This window comes from Engystomops pustulosus, chromosome 10, assembly GCF_040894005.1.
Source record: "Engystomops pustulosus chromosome 10, aEngPut4.maternal, whole genome shotgun sequence".
NCBI classification, from domain to species: Eukaryota; Metazoa; Chordata; class Amphibia; order Anura; family Leptodactylidae; genus Engystomops; species Engystomops pustulosus.
Window position 1 is genome coordinate 99,938,025 of NC_092420.1, and position 14,479 is coordinate 99,952,503.

The following is a 14,479-nucleotide window of genomic DNA, read 5'->3' on the forward strand; positions in this document are numbered from 1 at the left end:
ACACAGGTGCACGGCTTGTTATATCCCTGGTCATGTGATGTCACACAGTTGCACGGCTCATTATATCCTTGGTTATGTGATGTCACACAGGTGCACGGCTCATTATAACCCTGGTCATGTGATGTCACACAGGTGCACGGCTCGTTATATCCCTGGTCATGTGATGTCACACAGGTGCACGGCTCATTATAACCCTGGTCATGTGATGTCACACAGGTGCACGTCTCATTATATCCCTGGTCATGTGATGTCACACAGGTGCACGGCTCGTTATATCCCTGGTCATGTGATGTCACACAGGTGTACGGCTCGTTATATCCCTGGTCATGTGATGTCACACAGGTGCACGGCTCATTATATCCCTGGTCATGTGATGTCACACAGGTGCACGACTCGTTATATCCCTGGTCATGTGATGTTACACAGGTGCATGGCTCGTTATATCCCTGGTCATGTGATGTCACACAGGTGCACGGCTCATTATATCCCTGGTCATGTGATGTCACACAGGTGCACGGCTCGTTATATCCCTGGTCATGTGATGTCACACAGGTGCACGGCTCATTATAACCCTGGTCATGTGATGTCACACAGGTGCACGTCTCATTATATCCCTGGTCATGTGATGTCACACAGGTGTACGGCTCGTTATATCCCTGGTCATGTGATGTCACACAGGTGTACGGCTCGTTATATCCCTGGTCATGTGATGTCACACAGGTGCACGGCTCATTATATCCCTGGTCATGTGATGTCACACAGGTGCACGACTCGTTATATCCCTGGTCATGTGATGTCACACAGGTGTACGGCTCGTTATATCCCTGGTCATGTGATGTCACACAGGTGCACGGCTCATTATATCCCTGGTCATGTGATGTCACACAGGTGCACGACTCGTTATATCCCTGGTCATGTGATGTTACACAGGTGCATGGCTCGTTATATCCCTGGTCATGTGATGTCACACAGGTGCACGGCTCATTATATCCCTGGTCATGTGATGTCACACAGGTGCACGGCTCGTTATATCCCTGGTCATGTGATGTCACACAGGTGCACGGCTCATTATAACCCTGGTCATGTGATGTCACACAGGTGCACGTCTCATTATATCCCTGGTCATGTGATGTCACACAGGTGCACGGCTCGTTATATCCCTGGTCATGTGATGTCACACAGGTGCACGGCTCATTATATCCCTGGTCATGTGATGTCACACAGGTGCACGACTCGTTATATCCCTGGTCATGTGATGTTACACAGGTGCATGGCTCGTTATATCCCTGGTCATGTGATGTCACACAGGTGCACGGCTCATTATATCCCTGGTCATGTGATGTCACACAGGTGCACGGCTCGTTATATCCCTGGTCATGTGATGTCACACAGGTGCACGGCTCATTATAACCCTGGTCATGTGATGTCACACAGGTGCACGTCTCATTATATCCCTGGTCATGTGATGTCACACAGGTGCACGGCTCGTTATATCCCTGGTCATGTGATGTCACACAGGTGTACGGCTCGTTATATCCCTGGTCATGTGATGTCACACAGGTGCACGGCTCGTTATATCCCTGGTCATGTGATGTCACACAGGTGCACGACTCGTTATATCCCTGGTCATGTGATGTTACACAGGTGCATGGCTCGTTATATCCCTGGTCATGTGATGTCACACAGGTGCACGGCTCATTATATCCCTGGTCATGTGATGTCACACAGGTGCACGGCTCATTATATCCCTGGTCATGTGATGTCACACAGGTGCACGGCTCATTATATCCCTGGTCATGTGATGTCACACAGGTGCACAGCTCGGTATATCACTTAGAGTAATAAGAGGAAAATAAAAAAACTTCATTGTACATCATGAACCTTGAGAAATTAACATGTAAAATAAATATTTGTAAAAATTGAGCATTTATTTTGTATTGTTACATTTTATTTATTTATTTATTTTTTTAATTCAATTTATTGCATTTGTTAATTTATATAAATGTATGGTGTATTATTTTTACATTATTACAGTGTTTTCTGAGGATACTTTTTGCCTTCTTTATCGATCTTTATTTTATGCCTTCGTTTCTATGAAATTCTTTTGTGCTGTTTCTATTATTCCATTCATTTATATTTGTTATATTTTGTAACTATTTATGTCTCACATTGTTTTCTATGAATCTATTATCTGATTTTTGTGTATTTTTTGCTCAGAATTCTTTACCATTTTATGGATGAAATACATTGTATAATCCGAGGCTCGCGATGGATATCTACATGTGGCCGGTGTCCTGCAGTCACTGCGGCTCCGGCCTCTCTCACTGGGGGTGGGCAGGAGGAGGACTTTCCTCGGATCCCCGTCCATCATCGCTCTTGTGGGATTGTACTTTGAAGGACGCTCCTGATGTGATAAATATATACTCCTGGCGGCCGGATGTGCTGTATGATATCTCGACTCCTCACTGTCTCCTGCAGGGAATGACTTCTAATAATACTGTCCTTTGTGTCACAGGAGGATGCTGGGAGCCGATAGCGCTGGAGATCACCTTGGCAAACTTTGGGTTAATTAACAATATTTGCTCTAAAAGTAGTTTTAAAAGAAAATAGCATCAGAAAAAGTGCAATTTTTTATCAAAAATGCTGAAATATTTAACATTACCCGCGGTATTATTTTTTCTCCACCTTTGCAGTATATCCTGGGGCAGGGTCAGCAGAGTCGCTTCATTGTTCATGATGCCTGAATCTTATTATTGTAACATTGGAAGATCTCGATATCATCACAGCCCGGGGTCAGCAGAGTCATTTCACTGATTAGTGCTCAAGGTCTGCGGAGGTATCTAATAACGAAGGATCATATTATTATTGATGCACAAGGTCGGCAGAGTTATCTTTTTATAATAACAGAAACTTATCGGAGTGATCTCATTATCAGTGTAATACAGGGCAATGAGACGCATGTCATTGTTAGTGCAGGGTCAGCAGAGTCATCTCATAGGTAAAACACTAAGTCAGATCAGTGATGTCAGAGTCATTTCATTGTCATTAGTTTACAGGGTCAGCAGGGGGCATCTTACCATTATAACACAAGGATGACAGAGTCATCTCATTATCATTGGATCACAAGGTCATCAGAGTCATCTTATTATTATAACAACCAACACAAAATTAGCAGAGTCATCTCATTATCGTTAGTGCCCATTGTTATCAGAGTCATTTCTTTGTTTTTGGTGCACAGGGTCGGCGGCATTATCTTATGTATATAACAGGGTCGGCAGCATTATCTTATGAATATAACACAGGGTCAGCAGCATTATCTTATGAATATAACACAGGGTCAGCAGCATTACCTTATGAATATAACACAGGGTCAGCAGCATTATCTTATGAATATAACACAGGGTCAGCAGCATTACCTTATGAATATAACACAGGGTCAGCAGCATTATCTTATGAATATAACACAGGGTCAGCAGCATTATCTTATGTATATAACACAGGGTCGGCAGCATTATCTTATGAATATAACACAGGGTCAGCAGCATTATCTTATGAATATAACACAGGGTCGGCAGCATTATCTTATGAATATAACACAGGATCGGCAGCATTATCTTATGAATATAACACAGGGTCAGCAGCATTATCTTATGAATATAACACAGGGTCGGCGGCATTATCTTATGAATATAACACAGGGTCGTCAGCATTATCTTATGTATATAACACAGGGTCAGCAGCATTATCTTATGTATATAACACAGGGTCGGCAGCATTATCTTATGTATATAACACAGGGTCGGCAGCATTATCTTATGAATATAACACAGGGTTGGCAGCATTATCTTATGAATATAACACAGGGTCGGCAGCATTATCTTATGAATATAACACAGGGTCGGCAGCATTATCTTATGAATATAACACAGGGTCAGCAGCATTATCTCATGAATATAACACAGGGTCGGCAGCATTATCTCATGAATATAACACAGGGTCGGCAGCATTATCTTATGAATATAACACAGGGTCGGCGGCATTATCTTATGAATATATAACACAGGGTCGGCAGCATTATCTTATGAATATAACACAGGGTCAGCAGCATTATCTTATGAATATAACACAGGGTCGGCAGCATTATCTTATGAATATAACACAGGGTCGGCAGCATTATCTTATGAATATATAACACAGGGTCGGCAGCATTATCTTATGGATATAACACAGGGTCAGCAGCATTATCTTATGAATATAACACAGGGTCAGCAGCATTCTCTTATGTATATAACACAGGGTCCGCAGCATTATCTTATGTATATAACACAGGGTCGGCAGCATTATCTTATGAATATAACACAGGATCGGCAGCATTATCTTATGAATATAACACAGGGTCGGCAGCATTATCTTATGAATATAACACAGGGTCAGCAGCATTATCTTATGAATATAACACAGGGTCGGCAGCATTATCTTATGAATATAACACAGGATCGGCAGCATTATCTTATGAATATAACACAGGGTCGGCAGCATTATCTTATGGATATAACACAGGGTCGGCGGCATTATCTTATGAATATAACACAGGGTCAGCAGCATTATCTTATGAATATAACACAGAGTCGGCAGCATTATCTTATGAATATAACACAGGGTCGGCAGCATTATCTTATGAATAAAACACAGGGTCAGCAGCATTATCTTATGAATATAACACAGGGTCAGCAGCATTATCTTATGAATATAACACAGGGTCAGCAGCATTATCTTATGAATATAACACAGGGTCAGCAGCATTATCTTATGAATATAACACAGGGTCAGCAGCATTATCTTATGGATATAACACAGGGGCAGCAGCATTATCTTATGAATATAACACAGGGTCGGCAGCATTATCTTATGAATATAACACAGGGTCGGCAGCATTATCTTATGAATATAACACAGGGTCGGCAGCATTATCTTATGAATATAACACAGGGTCGGCAGCATTATCTTATGAATAAAACACAGGGTCGGCAGCATTATCTTATGAATATAACACAGGGTCGGCAGCATTATCTTATGAATATAACACAGGGTCGGCAGCATTATCTTATGAATAAAACACAGGGTCAGCAGCATTATCTTATGAATATAACACAGGGTCGGCAGCATTATCTTATGGATATAACACAGGGTCAGCAGCATTATCTTATGAATAAAACACAGGGTCAGCAGCATTATCTTATGAATATAACACAGGGTCAGCAGCATTATCTTATGAATATAACACAGGGTCGGCAGCATTATCTTATGAATATAACACAGGGTCAGCAGCATTATCTTATGAATATAACACAGGGTCAGCAGCATTATCTTATGAATATAACACAGGGTCGGCGGCATTATCTTATGAATATTACACAGGGTCAGCAGCATTATCTTATGAATATAACACAGAGTCAGCAGCATTATCTTATGAATATAACACAGGGTCAGCAGCATTATCTTATGAATATAACACAGGGTCGGCAGCATTATCTTATGAATATAACACAGGGTCAGCAGCATTATCTTATGAATATAACACAGGGTCGGCAGCATTATCTTATGGATATAACACAGGGTCGGCAGCATTATCTTATGAATATAACACAGGGTCAGCAGCATTATCTTATGAATATAACACAGGGTCGGCAGCATTATCTTATGGATATAACACAGGGTCAGCAGCATTATCTTATGAATATAACACAGGGTCAGCAGCATTATCTTATGAATATAACACAGGGTCAGCAGAGTCGTCTCATTATCATTGAGGTCAGTGTCATTTCATTCAGCAGAATTATCTTCTGTCATCTCTTTATGAGTAGAGTCATCTTATCCTTCCATACCACAGTCAGTAGTAATAGAGCGTGGGGTCAGCAGACTCATCCCATCACTAGCAGTATCATCTCATGATATATTATAATATAATGATATCATTATAGTACATAGTCTGTAGAGCCATCCACTTACCTCTAGGCGGGAGGGTCAGGAGAGTCACATTATTGTTATTATTTCTGGGGGGCTCTAATGTTATTATCTCATCATTATTATCTCAGACTCATCTTATTATCATCATGGAAAAGGGTCGGTAGAGACAATTCAATATTTCTTGAAGGTGGAGTCAGCAGAGCCACCTCCTTATTATTATAGGGTCTTGTCATAATATGGGCGTGGTCACCAGAGTCTCATTATTAAAAGGTTTATAAATTACTGTTGAGTAGAGATGAGCGGAACCAAACTTTAGGTTCAGGTCCGGGTCATATGGTGCGCACCATGTGCAGCCAATCCGCCGCCCCTACCTACCATTATAACTATTACATGGCCAGGGGTAGGTAGTGTCATCAATTTGCCGGATTGGCTGCACGGCCGGCAGTCTGACAATATGTCCGGGTTACCTGGGACGCACCTGAACCACCGACTCAAAATTAAGCAATTCTGCTCATCTCACCTGGGCAGCAATTCAGCCAGAAGTTGGGGTTCAGCTCACCCCCCCCTCCCCCGCCCCCCTGTCGGTAACTCTTTAAATGCTGCCGCCAAAGTCTCCGGCGATCGTGGGTGATACCAGTCAGGGTGAACATTGGGGTTCAGTATCCAAACCCAAACAGACTTTTCAGGGTTGGGTTTGGCTGAACCGAAACCTTTGCGGGTCCATTCATTCCCATTCAAAATGTAACAACCAGCAACTTGTTACATGACTAAAGACCTGGACACAGACCCCGGAATGAGGAGGATCTCTATTCCACGGATGTCCTGGTGTCTTCTAGTAGCCCCGGAGCAGATGTTGCCCCCGGGCAGTGGTAGTATAATAGCCCCAGTGTAATGATGGGGAATCGTTGTTGATCCCTTTGTTTGTACATTTGTCTTCTGGTGCTCGGAGTCCTCGGATTTCCTTCTGTTGCTTATTATTATTGTTTATGGTTTTATTATTCAGATTTGTTGCTCCTCTGCGGTTTCGGTCGTACGTCTTGTGTAACCTACATCTGCCCAGCGTGTCCCGGTTACCCCCGAGCCCCCCCCCTCGTCTCCCTCCTTATTGTCAGTGACATTTGTTATTCGCCGTCGCCTATTCTATACAATATACAACATTGATCCAATCATCATCCAATCATTTCCACCTGTCAGCGTCTTCCCTGGATTATTGGACCTCGTATGGTGATGTGATTAGGACCTGCACTTCTGGTGGTTTTTATGCCTTTGACTTACATTTTATCGGTCATTTCATTGAAAATCTGTGTCTATAAATGGAAATACAGAGTAAACAAAGCAATTGACCTACATTCCCTCTACACGCTCTGAAATCAGCATAACCGCAATATTCTGCCACAAGCTTACTACAGCTTTACTACAGCTTTACTACAGCTTTACTACAGCTTCACTACAGCTTTACTACAGCTTTACTACAGCTTTACTACAGCTTCACTACAGCTTTATTACAGCTTTACTACAGCTTTACTACAGCTTTACTACAGCTTCACTACAGCTTTACTACATCTTTACTCAGTAGGGAGGGATCGTGCACAGAGAACAGCAGTGAGAAAAATGTAATATAACTTTCACAGTTCTGCTGCTACTAACACCACACCCAAGTTATGATTACACATCTCTAGGGACAAACACTGACCTAACACAGTCTGCACAGAGCACAGCAGTGTGAGGACATCCCCCAATGCACTTGCAAAAGGTATAATCTTAGAATATAGATCGATATTTCACAGTACTGCTGCTGCCACCAAGAACATAAACAAAGGTCTGCATGCACATCTCTCCAGGGCTGCAGAGAGCATGGGGCAGAGCAGTGTGAGGAAACCCCCAGTGTGAGTGTAGAAGCTGCAATCCTGGAATATGAATCCATATTTCACAGTCCTGCTGCTACTAACAACATACACAAAGGTCTGATTGCGCATTTCTCCAAAGACAATATCTAACACTGGCTGCAGAGAGCACAGAGCACAGCAGTGTGAGGACATGTCCCCAGTACAATCCTGGAATATAAATCCATATATCACAGTCCTGCTGCTACTAACAATATACACAAAGGTCTAAATACACATCTCTGCAGGGACAATACATAACACTGGCTGCAGAGAGCACAGAGCACAGCAGTGTGAGGTCTGATTACACATCTCTCCAGGGACAATACATAAAACTGGCTGCACAGAGCACAGCAGTGTGAGGTCTGATTACACATCTCTCCAGGGACAATACATAACACTGGCTGCAGAGAGCACAGAGCACAGCAGTGTGAGGTCTGATTACACATCTCTCCAGGGATAATACATAACACTGGCTGCAGAGAGCACAGAGCACAGCAGTGTGAGGTCTGATTACACATCTCTCCAGGGACAATACATAACACTGGCTGCAGAGAGCACAGAGCACAGCAGTGTGAGGTATGATTACATATCTCTCCAGGGATAATACATAACACTGGCTGCAGAGAGCACAGAGCACAGCAGTGTGAGGTCTGATTACACATCTCTCCAGGGACAATACATAACACTGGCTGCAGCGAGCACAGAGCACAGCAATGTGAGGTCTGATTACACATCTCTCCAGGGACAATACATAACACTGGCTGCAGAGAGCACAGAGAACAGCAGTGTGAGGTCTGATTACACATCTCTCCAGGGATAATACATAACACTGGCTGCACAGAGCACAGCAGTGTGAGGTCTTATTACACATCTCTCCAGGGACAATACATAACACTGGCTGCAGGGAGCACAGAGCACAGCAGTGTGAAGTCTGATTACACATCTCTCCAGGGACAATACATAACACTGGCTGCAGAGAGCACAGAGCACAGCAGTGTGAGGACACGCCCCCAGAGCATTTGTAGAAATTGAAGATCCCACAGTCTCGGCGTCTGAATCTATGGGTAATGTCTCTGGTTTGTCAGGATGGATTCTGATGGGAGATTTCCTAAATTTATCAGAAATTTGATTTGTCTCTGAATGCAACCAACCTGCACCTACCTTACTGTGAGCATTACGACGGCTCTTTGCACAGTCGGGCCCCGTACACTCCAGTCTTAGGGCCCATTATTATAATACTCCCAATACTATTCTGTACTACAAAGCAGACATTTGGGTTTTCTTGCAGGATCTACCTCCCTGAAGCGCCGGTGGGTGATCCTGACCCCCTGATCTCCGCAGATGTGACCGTAAATTGCTGCTAGAGAAACTTTCATGTCAGCAATTATTCGCTTCTGCCGCGCCGCTGCCTTCACACTGTGACCCGTATTCAATGTTTTTTGAAAGCTTTTTTCTGTCTTCAGTGTTTAAGATCCTTGAAAAGTTTAGAAGAAAATCTGAGATCCGGGCAGAAGGAGAAGAGGGCAGAGGAGCAACCCACCGACACATGGTAATCATGGAAGACGTGCACAATGTACTGACTGTATATATTACTAGTGTTATAGAAATAATACATGTTATATATCAGGATCAGTACAGGATAAGTAATGTCATGTATGTACACAGTGACTGCACCAGCAGCAGAATAGTGAGTGCAGCTCTGGGGTATAATACAGGATGTAACTCAGGATCAGTACAGGATAAGTAATATCATGTATGTACACAGTGACTGCACCAGCAGCAGAATAGTGAGTGCAGCTCTGGGGTATAATACAGGATGTAACTCAGGATCAGTACAGGATAAGTAATGTCATGTATGTACACAGTGACTGCACCAGCAGCAGAATAGTGAGTGCAGCTCTGGGGTATAATACAGGATGTAACTCAGGATCAGTACAGTATAAGTAATGTCATGTATGTACACAGTGACTGCACCAGCAGCAGAATAGTGAGTGCAGCTCTGGGGTATAATACAGGATGTAACTCAGGATCAGTACAGGATAAGTAATGTCATGTATGTGCACAGTGACTGCACCAGCAGCAGAATAGTGAGTGCAGCTCTGGGGTATAATACAGGATGTAACTCAGGATCAGTACAGGATAAGTAATGTCATGTATGTACAGTGACTGCACCAGCAGCAGAATAGTGAGTGCAGCTCTGGGGTATAATATAGGATGTAACTCAGGATCAGTACAGGATAAGTAATGTCATGTATGTACACAGTGACTGCACCAGCAGCAGAATAGTGAGTGCAGCTCTGGGGTATAATACAGGATGTAACTCAGGATCAGTACAGTATAAGTAATGTCATGTATGTACACAGTGACTGCACCAGCAGCAGAATAGTGAGTGCAGCTCTGGGGTATAATACAGGATGTAACTCAGGATCAGTACAGGATAAGTAATGTCATGTATGTACACAGTGTCTGCACCAGCAGCAGAATAGTGAGTGCAGCTCTGGGGTATAATACAGGATGTAACTCAGGATCAGTACAGGATAAGTAATGTCATGTATGTACACAGTGACTGCACCAGCAGCAGAATAGTGAGTGCAGCTCTGGAGTATAATACAGGATGTAACTCAGGATCAGTACAGGATAAGTAATGTCATGTATGTACACAGTGACTGCACCAGCAGCAGAATAGTGAGTGCAGCTCTGGGGTATAATACAGGATGTAACTCAGGATCAGTACAGGATAAGTAATGTCATGTATGTACACAGTGACTGCACCAGCAGCAGAATAGTGAGTGCAGCTCTGGGGTATAATACAGGATGTAACTCAGGATCAGTACAGTATAAGTAATGTCATGTATGTACACAGTGACTGCACCAGCAGCAGAATAGTGAGTGCAGCTCTGGGGTATAATACAGGATGTAACTCAGGATCAGTACAGGATAAGTAATGTCATGTATGTGCACAGTGACTGCACCAGCAGCAGAATAGTGAGTGCAGCTCTGGGGTATAATACAGGATGTAACTCAGGATCAGTACAGGATAAGTAATGTCATGTATGTACAGTGACTGCACCAGCAGCAGAATAGTGAGTGCAGCTCTGGGGTATAATACAGGATGTAACTCAGGATCAGTACAGGATAAGTAATGTCATGTATGTACAGTGACTGCACCAGCAGCAGAATAGTGAGTGCAGCTCTGGGGTATAATATAGGATGTAACTCAGGATCAGTACAGGATAAGTAATGTCATGTATGTACACAGTGACTGCACCAGCAGCAGAATAGTGAGTGCAGCTCTGGGGTATAATACAGGATGTAACTCAGGATCAGTACAGTATAAGTAATGTCATGTATGTACACAGTGACTGCACCAGCAGCAGAATAGTGAGTGCAGCTCTGGGGTATAATACAGGATGTAACTCAGGATCAGTACAGGATAAGTAATGTCATGTATGTACACAGTGTCTGCACCAGCAGCAGAATAGTGAGTGCAGCTCTGGGGTATAATACAGGATGTAACTCAGGATCAGTACAGGATAAGTAATGTCATGTATGTACACAGTGACTGCACCAGCAGCAGAATAGTGAGTGCAGCTCTGGAGTATAATACAGGATGTAACTCAGGATCAGTACAGGATAAGTAATGTCATGTATGTACACAGTGACTGCACCAGCAGCAGAATAGTGAGTGCAGCTCTGGGGTATAATGAAGGATACAACTGAATAGCAAAAAGCCAGAACTCTAGAACGTTAGACCCAAATTTTTAGAAACCAATGCTATGATATTTCTATATTTCTCTGTGAAACATTTGTGTTGCCGGTTACAGATATTTCTTCTCTTATATATATAAATGATTAGTTTGGATGGATGTGATCGGAGTTGGAGTGCATTTGCAGTTGTGATTATGTATCCTGTGATGATACAGGAGGAGGGTATATAATGGATCTGGGGGGTATAGAATGTCTCTGGGGGGGTATAGAATGTCTCTGGGGGGGTATAGAATGTCTCTGGGGGGGTATAGAATGTCTCTGGGGGGTATAGAATGTCTCTGGAGGGTATAGAATGTCTCTGGGGGGTATAGAATGTCTCTGGGGGGTATAGAATGTCTCTGGAGGGTATAGAATGTCTCTGGGGGGTATAGAATGTCTCTGGGGGGGTATAGAATGTCTCTGGGGGGGTATAGAATGTCTCTGGGGGGTATAGAATGTCTCTGGGGGGTATAGAATGTCTCTGGGGGGGTATAGAATGTCTCTGGGGGGTATAGAATGTCTCTGGAGGGTATAGAATGTCTCTGGAGGGTATAGAATGTCTCTGGAGGGTATAGAATGTCTCTGGGGGGGTATAGAATGTCTCTGGGGGGGTATAGAATGTCTCTGGGGGGGTATAGAATGTCTCTGGGGGGTATAGAATGTCTCTGGGGGGTATAGAATGTCTTCTCTATGTATAGATTGTATTCTCTGTACTCAGGATGAATCCCTCTCCCTCCATTGTCTCCCGTTTGCTTCCGCCCTCTATAATAGGGTGACATCCTGTAAGTGATGTCTCTCTGCAGGACACCTGCCGTGTAGGGGAAGGTAAGTGACTTTCTAGTGGCAATGAGAGAAGTGCCATCGCCTCTTTCAAGCATGAGAGGAGCCTTTCAGGATTAGCGCTGCGCGGCACATGACCCGGACACTTGTCGCTTTCCATCCCGCTGCTTTATCTCAGGTTTTCTGCTACAATCCAGATATTTACTGTATGTAGCAAGACAATTCCAGGAACTACAGGAGGAAAAATCCATATTTGGGTTCAAAGAAAGGGTTAAACATTATTGTGTTCTGTTAGTGTCCCCCCCCCATATTCTCACAAAATGGTAATTGGATTCATAATACACTCTAAATCAGAGTCACAGTGCCCCCCCTCCACAGTAGTCATTTAAATCACAGTGCCCCCCCCACAGTAGTCATTTAAATCACAGTGTCCTCCCACAGTAGTCATAAGAATCACAGTGCCCCCCCACAGTAGTCATAAGAATCACAGTGCCCCCCCCACAGTAGTCATAAGAATCACAGTGCCCCCCCCACAGTAGTCATAAGAATCACAGTGCCCCCCCCACAGTAGTCATAATAATCACAGTGCCCCCCCCCCCACAGTAGTCATAATAATCACAGTGCCCCCCCCCCCACAGTAGTCATAAGAATCACAGTGCCCCCCCCCACAGTAGTCATAAGAATCACAGTGCCCCCCCCACAGTAGTCATAAGAATCACAGTGCCCCCCCCCACAGTAGTCATAATAATCACAGTGCCCCCCCCCCCACAGTAGTCATAATAATCACAGTGCCCCCCCCCCACAGTAGTCATAATAATCACAGTGCCCCCCCACAGTAGTCATAATAATCACAGTGCCCCCCCCACAGTAGTCATAAGAATCACAGTGCCCCCCCCAGTAGTAATAAGAATCACAGTGCCCCCCACAGTAGTAATAAGAATCACAGTGCCCCCCACATTAGTAGTAAGAATCACAGTACCCCCCACAGTAGTAGTAAGAATCACAGTGCCCCCCACAGTAGTAATAAGAACCACAGTGCCCCCCACAGTAGTAATAATAATCAGTGACCCAAAGTAGTAGTAAGAATCACAGTGCATCCAGAGTAGTAAAGAGTATAACAGTTCTTCAACTGTAGAAATAAGAACCACAGAGCCCTCCACAGTCAAGTACACAGATGGAGCAGCACAGCAGTAATTGTCAGTCTGTAGTCGAAGGTAAAACACTTGAAAATAGCTCCATTGTGGGGCACCTTGGGTGAATAAACACCTTTTTTTCCATACGGATCTGCTGCTTCAATCGTATTGTTTTGAGGTGTCCTCCACAGTAGTATTAAGGATCACAAAGATCAAACAGAAGTAATAACAGTCACAGTATCACCACAGTAGGAATAATAGTCACAGTGTCCCCACAGTAGGAATAATAGTCACAGTGTCCCCACAGTAGTAGTAATAGTCACAGTGCCCCCACAGTAGAGTGCAAGAGTAACACAGTAAAACCCGCCCATCGGTTTGTAGACCTCCTCCACGTCTCCTCCTACTCATTCATGAAAAACAATTGTTTCAGCTTGGCCACCTGTTGTATCAGGCCATGTTCAGTGCCAAACAGGAAGTGTATACTTTGACCTCCAGGAAACCGGAAGTGAGGTAATCGGCTTGGATGGTGCATGTGTATTGGAGGTATGGAGTTGATGGCGGCCATCTTGGATAAGGGCAGCCCTCTTCTCATTAGACCAACACCAATATCGTGCCAAGTACCTCCCTAGTGCCGCAGGATCCATCGCACGACAGACCTGAAGCGAGATGGGGATATAGTACCATTGTCCCGAACGTGTAATCGCCAATTGGGATGACAATCGCACCTCATAGAGTCGTGGATGAAGGTCTGGGGAGTTGTTAGAGGGTTATGCCGGGCCAATCGAATTTGAATGGGAGACGTGGGAAAACCGGTCCATCCGATGGGGGTTTTCAATATATGTCTTGAACTCTGTAGATATAAAGACAATTCTTCTACTTTTTATCTAACTATCTATCTATTTTTTCGCAATCCAGCGGCGCGTTCTCTGTGGTGGATTTGGGTCTTCCAGCGATTTACTAAGGCAG

General features: G+C 43.9%; 1 long non-coding RNA gene across 1 annotated transcript; it reads right to left on the minus strand.

Moving 5' to 3' along the window:
- Positions 1-2,016: 2,016 nt before the first annotated feature.
- Positions 2,017-14,008, minus strand: LOC140104547 (uncharacterized). Its single transcript, XR_011850360.1, has 3 exons — positions 13,953-14,008; positions 2,686-2,840; positions 2,017-2,584 (listed from the first exon to the last, which is right to left on the minus strand). It is a non-coding gene; the product is annotated as an uncharacterized lncRNA (long non-coding RNA).
- Positions 14,009-14,479: the final 471 nt, after the last annotated feature.